The sequence below is a fragment of the Penaeus japonicus genome, unplaced genomic scaffold (assembly GCF_977035675.1).
Source record: "Penaeus japonicus unplaced genomic scaffold, GWHDUDI00000001_assembly GWHDUDI00000011, whole genome shotgun sequence".
NCBI classification, from domain to species: domain Eukaryota; kingdom Metazoa; phylum Arthropoda; class Malacostraca; order Decapoda; family Penaeidae; genus Penaeus; species Penaeus japonicus.
Window position 1 is genome coordinate 1,303,499 of NW_028234413.1, and position 7,500 is coordinate 1,310,998.

The 7,500-nt window shown below is 35.0% G+C and overlaps 4 non-coding genes across 4 annotated transcripts; all 4 read left to right on the forward strand.

The window, feature by feature from the left end:
* Window positions 1-859: 859 nt before the first annotated feature.
* Window positions 860-931, forward strand: TRNAT-CGU (transfer RNA threonine (anticodon CGU)). Its single transcript has one exon. It is a non-coding gene; the product is annotated as a tRNA-Thr (tRNA).
* Window positions 932-3,879: 2,948 nt separating this feature from the next.
* Window positions 3,880-3,951, forward strand: TRNAT-UGU (transfer RNA threonine (anticodon UGU)). Its single transcript has one exon. It is a non-coding gene; the product is annotated as a tRNA-Thr (tRNA).
* Window positions 3,952-6,104: 2,153 nt separating this feature from the next.
* TRNAT-UGU (transfer RNA threonine (anticodon UGU)) lies at window positions 6,105-6,176 on the forward strand. Its single transcript has one exon. It is a non-coding gene; the product is annotated as a tRNA-Thr (tRNA).
* Window positions 6,177-6,245: 69 nt separating this feature from the next.
* Window positions 6,246-6,317, forward strand: TRNAT-UGU (transfer RNA threonine (anticodon UGU)). Its single transcript has one exon. It is a non-coding gene; the product is annotated as a tRNA-Thr (tRNA).
* Window positions 6,318-7,500: the final 1,183 nt, after the last annotated feature.

Here is a 7,500-nt window from a genome sequence, read left to right on the forward strand (position 1 = left end):
TCGAACTCTCGAATTGAAAACAATTAATCATCTGTCCCCTAGTATACAAGACCAGTGTTCTGCCCCTGAGCTAAGGAGGCGTTCAAATGAAAAGTAAAGCTTGTGTATTATGAAATGTTCGTATGGTAAACAAGTTGTAATTCAGAAGGTATATGTAAGCAATCCTTCGCTCGCTAAGAATTTTTGTATGTCATTTTAAGCTTTCATTATTCATGCCACGTATTTGCTGTAATTATGATGTACGTTTTGTAAAGATAAGTTCATGTTACATTTTCCAGATTAATCCAAATAAAGATGAGGATATTATTTGTGGGTGGTTTTATCCTGATTATTATCACTATTCTTCTTATTATTACCTCAATATCATGTATCTTTGTTACCATTATTGTTGTCATCTGTGTTATTATTATTATCATCGTTATCATTATTATCATTATTATTATTATTATCATCACTGGTATTATCATTATTATCATTACTATTTGTATTTTTGTTATCATTATCAATATCATCATTTTATTATTATTATCTTTATTATCCTCACAATAATATTTACTGGCTCCTATATCAGCTATATTAAGATACAGTAATGACAAAATGATTAATAGAGCATGTTACACAATGCTTCATATTTTCACTGTATTTGTATATGTATTTATTCTTATCTTTTCCTTGTCTTTTTCCCTCTACTTAGAATCCTTGTATCATTCACCAAGGGGAATTTAGCAGCATCAGCCTCCACTTCCTTTTGCTGACTAAGACTTACTTGTAAAGTGGAATCCATCTCAGTACCGGGCGTTCCTTGTAAGTTTAATGTCAGCTAAGTAGAATGTTTACAGTGAATCTACATAAACCATCAGCCTCCTTAGCTCAGTGGTAGAGCACTGGTCTCGTAAACCAGGGGTCGTGAGTTCAAACCTCACAGGGGGCACATGATAGAGTTTAATATCAATAACATAGTGAAAGGTTATTGACAAGGATGTGGTATTCTGATATTTACACCAATATTCTGATATTGGTGTTTCGTGCAAGGTAGAACGATAATAATTTTCATGCTTTTCTTGACAACAAGAAATAGAAAATATTTTGACTTCACTTGGAAATTAATCACCATCACACATTATGGTCGGGAAGGTAACCAGTGCTCAATATATAGAGATATAGAGTAAAACCGATCGTCTAATCCCTATTTGGTGTTTTTATTTACACAACTGAACCTGTGCGCGCAGCTTTACAGCCATATTACACTACATATTCAAGTTCTCAACCTCAGAATGACCAAATTAGGGATCCATAAATCCTAAATCCCAAATGCAGACTCTGAAGATGGACACTTGATCGGATGCGACATATTGCCAAGAACCAACGTTTGCATAAAGACAAGCAGTTCCAGATTGACCTTGTTATTTCTAAGCCTCCGTTTTTTTATTACTATGAACATCTTTTAATTAATGTGTATGCACGCGCGCACGTCCACGATTGCGCAAACAAGGTGTACGAATTATGCACACAAATGCGCATGTGTTAACGTTTGTTGATATATTGAGAAAATCGCCGACTGGAAAAGTAAGAGAGGATTAGAGAGCCTTTGTCGGTGTATGCAGAATATACATCTATATCTAGTAGACCCAATCATCAATTTTTAACCTTAAGCGCCGTCGCTCATCATACAGAGCAGGTAAATTTGGACATTGTCTGCCGCCATGGTTGGTCGCAACTCTTGTTTTAATTAGCGCTCAGCTTCATGGTTTGAAGGCGTACGTTTTTGTTCTAGAATGCTGGTTGTGATTTTAAACGTCTAGTTGCTAGAAATTACTTTTTTTGTATCTTAATAAATGAAATAAATATACTGTGGTTACTTCGTGATAATTTTAGATGGACACTTTAGACTAGACTCCCAGGAATATACTTCTTATACGATATGTTGTACATATAAGGAAATGTTGTTTAGGGATTTGTCATGGAAGTAATCAGAAGCAGTTCTAAAGATAGATAATACTAAGCTCAGGGCGCAGTTTTCCCCAAGAACAAGAGACTTCAATGCAATCAAAATATGGTAAACAACACACATCTGTAGATCAAGAAAAAATAACATCTTACAATTACATTCATATGCATTCGATTTATATGGCCTTGTGGCGCATAACAGTGAGCGCTTAACACAATCGGAGGGACATTATTAAGTTTATGTCCAGTGCTTTTTCTCGTGTCCTCTCGCTCCGGTGTTTGTTCCCGTTCCATCATTCCAATGGACATTTGCCAGTTACTAGTGTCTTGCCTTTCCTTTAATAAAAGTACAACGGTCACTTCAAGTCTCATCATCGACCTTCCAGTCAGTCTCTCGGACGATAAAGCGAGAATATGTTACTTATACAGTATATTAGGGATGATATTGATATTGACTTTTTTTTTTTTTTTTTTTTTTGTTTCTCGTTAATTGGGGATCGACTCAATAGTAAAATAAACTAAAATAAGTAGAGGAAAATGATCTTACTCTATCATTCTCCCAAGCTTAGATAATTTCCTTTCTTTATACCTTCTATTTCATACGACAGAGAGAGAGATATGAAAATGAGATTAGTGAGAGAGGAGAGTGGGTAGAGGATCGAAGAGAATTAGAAGAGAAATGAGAGAATTAGAGAGGGAAAATGGACTAACTTGACTTAGTTCTTAAAAATATTGGTTGCACAGTACACATAACACGAATATTGATTAGTGAGAAACATACTGCATTGAAATTTTGAGTTAATTTCAGGCCTGGAAAACGAAAATAAAATGGCAAGGCAACTTTCAACCCTGGGTTTTTGTCCGTATCATCCGAAATCTATTTTATCGAGGCCTTTAAAAAGTATTCGCTTTTACTGGCCACTTTTTTTTTTTTTTATCGATAACGAGACATATTTCCCAAACTGGCAGACACAAACGATACATATATCACTGACACATACAATACACACAAATATATATATATATATATATATAAATATATATATATATATATATATATATATATAATATATATAATATATATATATATATATATATAAATATATATATATATATATATATATATATAAGTATATATGTGTGTATACATATACATGTGTATATATGTATATATGTATATATATAAATATATATATATATATATATATATATATATATATATATATATGTATGTGTGTCTGTATGTGTGTGTGTGTAATTATACATATATAAACATCTTCTACAAATATATAAATAGATATGTGTATACATATATGTATATATAAATATTCACATATGCACACATGCATATATAGACATATATATATATATATATATATATATATATATATATATATATTTATATACATATATATATGCATATATGTTTGTCTGTGTGTATTTGTGTATAAATGTTCATGTATGTATCCATGTACACACACTGATTATATATATATATATATATATATATATATATATATATATATAGACATATACCCAAAAACATACACATATATATGTATATATATACATATATATACACATAAATGCAAACAGAAACTCACATTTGTACATACATAAATTATGCTTGCGCGCGTATATTATACACTTCATAAGAATGAACACCATTACAGTAGATTCGTTGCTAAATACGTTTTGATACACTAAGCATACATAAACACTTTTTCATCTATATATATGACTGTGAGGCATATTTAGTGTAAATACGAAAGGTTTAAGTGCAATATATATCACCTAGGTTATTTTACATCTGCATAGATGACTTCTAAATTCAGGACCAAAACAGTGTCTGCAAAGAGACAACTCGATTCTTGTTATCTTGAATCACCTCACACAGAAGATAAGCACATAGGTGACACTATTGATATAGAGGCCTCCTTAGCTCAGGGGCAGAGCACTGGTCTTGTAAACCAGGGGTCGAGAGTTCGATTCTCTCAGGGGGCAAATATTTATGTGTAATAACTCAGAATTTTCATATCAAACAGATGCCTTTTTAACTAAGGGCAGAGTACTGGTCGACTGAACTAGGGTTTGAGAGTTCTATTCTCTCAAGAGGTAGGTGTTTAATCATATTGGATGACATGTCACGAATTTTTACATCACACAGATCTTGACACCTGTACTAATACCTCCATTGCTCAAGGGCAGACCACTGGTCTTGTAAACCAGGGGTCAAGAGTTCGACGTGTAACTAATTCAAACTGCCTACAACTTGCAGCGCACTAGAAGAAACAAAATAAATCACAATTTATCACAAAGTTGTAGATCTCTATAACTTTGATTATTTCGAACAAACCAAGGATAGCACACGACTCTATAATACAGATGATGTGGCAGAGAGGCTTCCCTGTCTGCTTACGGTCGCAAAGCCTAAGCGATCTTCGGACTCCGGAAGTCGTCTGTTAAACATGAATGTTTAAAGGTTTGTTCTAGGAAAACAGTTCCTTTCTTCCCGATTTGCAAAACACTCACCTCAGTTGGATTCGTTCAAGAAGGGAGGTTCAGATTGAGATCTGCAACTAACTCCCTTGTTCTTCTGCCAAGTGACTGTCCACATGCTCAACGGTCAAACACAGCGAAAAACTACTATATTCAGGGTCTTTTAGTAGTCTGGTATAGTCAATCAAGTTTATTCAAGTGTAACTCTAGAGGTACTCTCTGATTTTGGCATTTAAAGCCAACACTGGTGAAATATTAATAGCCAGTGCAGATTTGCAAAACCTTGTTGTGTATTGGATTCATTAACAGGAGAACGATGAAGCTGATGATTAAGCTTTTTGTATCAGTATTCCAGCTTGCTTCTGACCAGTATTCAGTACAGCTATAAAAGTACCATGCAGTGGCGCCCATTGGGAGAATAACCGCAGAATACTAGCTGCTTTCATGGTCCTCATATTAAGCTGTTTGGCTTGTGATAGACACATCTACCTCAGGTCAAATGTCAGATGCAAGATCCAAGAAGCTGACTTGCGCCTAAGGAAAGGCAGAGACGAAAGATACCAGTTCTATTGTGGAAGGAAATACCCAGTCTTGTTCTTGAAAGAATATGAAACCATGGTTTGCCGCCGACTGTGAAATCTGTAAGTAGGTCTAGGCATCTAGCATGCTCCCTTGGGAGCAGTACAACACAGTCATCCACACACTGACGGCACAGGATATAACTTCCCCTCCTGCTGGAGATAGACTTTAGACTGCACACATTTCGTTGTTTAATTCTGCTCTTTGAAGTATCCTGTTTTAGGCGACCAAGGTCATGCTCTCCTTGGAGAAGATAGAGCTTAGAAGTCTTGATTTCGCTAGCCAACTTCAGTTCCAGTACGGTGACCATGGGATTCTTAATTTCCAGAGGAGTCCTCACTCCCCAATGCAAAAATACTGAAATTTCCATGAGAGGACATTTCTTTAGCAGGATTCAAACCCACCACCAGTAAGAGGAGGATGGGACACGTAATGTCTCCAGTGCTCGAATTCGTCGGTTACTCGAGTTTTTTTTTGGTTTACAGACCACTATTTTTATCTAAAGAGGTCTTATCGTTAGCAATCGTCTTATGAGTATCTTTGTTGACTCCTCTGTAGGGACATTGATAGCTTGGATGGCCCTACCAGGGTCCAACATAACTCCCTGCTCCAGAGAGAATTAGTATCTTCACAGTGCAAGAGATGAATTTGATGTATTATGAAATATATTCATCATACATATAATTTGGAATATTAAATACATCTAATGTGCTGTGTAGTCTAATTTCTGTTTTGTTCACTCCCTACTTCACTGGTAAACCAGTTGGACTTACATTGGGAGGGTTCAAAAGTTCGATTTTCTAAGGGGACAACAGGACATCACAATAGGTTTACAAAACACAGCTGATGGCGTCTATACGTGCCTCCTTACTTGTAATCTTGTAAACCATGGATCGAGAGTCCGTTTCTCTCAAGGGGAAATCTTCAAATCTCAATGATTCCTCCACACAGTCGCCTGCTTAACTCAGGGACAGAACACTGGTCTTGTAAACTAGGGGACAGATGATTAATTGTTTTCAATTCGAGAGTTCGATTCCATTACACAGACCATCTACGTTGAAATGATATTATCATCATAAGCCTCCTTAGCTCAGGGGCAGAGCACTGGTCTTGTAAACCAGGGGTCGAGAGTTCGATTCTCTCAGGGGGCAAGTGTTTCATTATCTTCAACCACATTGCAGAAACTTTTATATCAAACAAATGCTAATGACTTTACGAATGCCTTCTTAGCTTAGGGGCAGAGCACTGGTCTTGTAAACCAGGGGTTGAGAGTTCAATTTTCTCAGGGGGCAGGTGTTTAATGCTCCTGAATCATTTCTCTCTCTCTCTCTTTATATATATATATATATATATATATATATATATATAGAGAGAGAGAGAGAGAGAGAGAGAGAGAGAGAGAGAGAGTGTGTGAAATGATTCAAGAGCATCAAACACCTGCCACCTGAGAGTATATTATATATATGTGTGTTTGTGTGTGTGTTTATATATTACATATACGGACATCTGTACAGATGTCTCCATAAGCCAGGGGCAGTGCAATGGTCTTAAAGATCCGGTGTTAAGATTTCAATTCTCTTATGGAGTAAACCCAAAATCTTCATACCCGGTAGGTGATGGAAGGAAGGTAGGAAAGGGATATGCACTTGATGCAGGATGGAGACAATCATAACATTTTTAAATGGGAACCCAGTGTTAAGAGGTCAGTGATTTCATAGATCAGGCAACACAGTTATTGACATACCATACCGTAGTTTAGTGGGGAGTCCAAAGTGAGTATATATATGTATATATATATATATATATATATATATATATATATATATATATTTGTATGTGTAGATACATATATGCATATATATGTATATATATGTATATATACGCATATACATATATATATACATATATATACGCATATATATGCATGTGTTTGTGTTGTGTTTTGCAAATGAAGCTGGATATAGAATATAGTTTTCAGAATAAAATAACGGAATAAGTTCATGTGCATATATATATATATATATATATATATATATATATATAATATATGTAATATATATGTATATAATTGTATATATATACTACAAAATAAGACATAGATTCCAGTTTTCATGGCACAATAAAGGAATAAATCCACGTTGCAAATATACCAAAAGCGCCTTTATAGAGGAAATCTAAACCTTAACTACACAGAAATTTTGAAATCTAATATTGCAATATCTGCATCAATTCAAATGAGAGCATTCATGTGATCTAAATCTTCTGTATAGTGTGATTTAGTACAGAGGAATTAAACCTCGACTTTTAGTGTACCTAGCCAATGCTGTCCTCCAGGAGGCTTTATTCACCGACCAACTGTTTTAGTGACAAAAGAAGACAATTTCTCGTGATGCCATTATGAGGTTTGGATAGTGGCTGACTGTTTATTATAGAGGTCATGCGTTACCTGCGTGTTTCACTGGTGATTCGATATAA